The following is a 1,661-nucleotide window of genomic DNA, read 5'->3' as shown; positions in this document are numbered from 1 at the left end:
GATCCTCCTGCCTCAGCCTCCCAAATGCTGGGATTACAGGCAATAAATAATCTTTTTTAAAAAATACTCTCTAGTCTGTTACAGAAAGTAGAATGGGCTGGATGCTTCCAATTTATTTGCCAGAGTTATCCTGATACCAAAATTAGGTACAGATAGTACAAGGAAATGGCAGGTTAGTATCTCTCATCAACATGGACACAAACATCCTTAACAAAATACTAGCAGTCCAGCAATGTATTTAAAAAATACATCACAGGGGCTGGGGATTTAGCTCAGCAGCAAAGCGCCTGCCTGGCAAGTGCAAGGTCGTGAGTTCGATTTCCAGTACTGGAGAAAAACAACAACAACAAAAAATCACAGCAAGGTCAGGTTTATCCTAGGAACACCATAATTTGACATATTAACTAAACAACAACCCCCAAAACCCCATAGTCATATCAACAGTATAAGAAAATGCATTTGATACAATTCAACATCCCTTCATGATAAAACTCTCAGCAAAACAAGGATAGAAAGGAACTTTCTCAACCTGATAAAAAAATCAAGAAAAGCAAAAACAATAGCAAGAAAATTCAGATAACATCGTACTTAATTGTGAGAGAGTTAATGTTTTTCCTTTATAATCAAACCAAACTGGGGATGGTGGTGCACACCTGTAATCCCAGGACTCAGGAGGCAGAGGCAGGAGGATTGCTGTGTGTTCGAGGCCTGGCTGGGATATAGAGTAAGTTCAAGGCCAGCCTGAACTACATAGTGAGACCCAGTTTCAAAAAACAACAACAAGAAATTTAAAATTTTAAAAATGTAATTAAAAAAAAATACCGGCATGGTGGTGCATGTCTGTAATCCTAGCACTTGGGAGGCTGAGGCAGGATTGCTGGGAATTTGAGACCAGCCTGGGCTACATAGTGAATTCAAAGCCAGCCAGAACTACACAGCTACATAGTGAGATCCTGTTTCAAAAAAAAAAAAAAGAGCAAAAATAGTGAGATGAAGGGTTCTCACGTTTTCGGTTTGGTTTTTATTTTTTATTTTTTTTCCCGGTACCAGGAATCAAACTCACGACCTTGCGCTTGCCAGGCAGGTGCTGTGCCTCTGAGCTAAATCCCCAGCCCCTGGTTCTCACATTTTCAACCTTTTTGGTTTAAGCAGGCCTTTCACTAATTGGACAGACAAGAGCCATCCTCTTTGGGAGGACACGACCAGTCCCCTGATTCTAATGTTCTTCTCATGCAGAACAATGCTCACAGACACACTCAGAATAATGGAATGATGCTCAACCACCATCTGAATATCTTGTGGCCCAGTTAAGTTGACCCATAAGTCAACCACCGCCCATTCCACTCCATCACATGTACCAAATAACAGTGATCTAGACACAATGTGTGGTACTGGAGGCAGGCACCATGGTGTACACTGTAATCCCAGCCTTCTGGGAGGCTGAGGCAGGAGGAGTGCAAATTCCAGTTCAACCTCAGCCCCTTAGTGATGTAGCAAGACTCTGTCTTAAAATAATAAATGGTTGGGAATATGATTCAGTGGAAAGCCCCCAGGACTGTTTTAAGAAAGTGATAATGGAAAAACCCAGATACACAGAATGAAGGAAGAGAGAAGAATTCAGAGTGGATCACGAATAATGGGAAATGATTTTTGGCAAAAGC

The sequence above is a fragment of the Chinchilla lanigera genome, unplaced genomic scaffold, assembly GCF_000276665.1.
Source record: "Chinchilla lanigera isolate Chin_1 unplaced genomic scaffold, ChiLan1.0 scaffold00094, whole genome shotgun sequence".
Classification (NCBI taxonomy): domain Eukaryota; kingdom Metazoa; phylum Chordata; class Mammalia; order Rodentia; family Chinchillidae; genus Chinchilla; species Chinchilla lanigera.
This window is presented reverse-complemented; position numbering follows the sequence as displayed.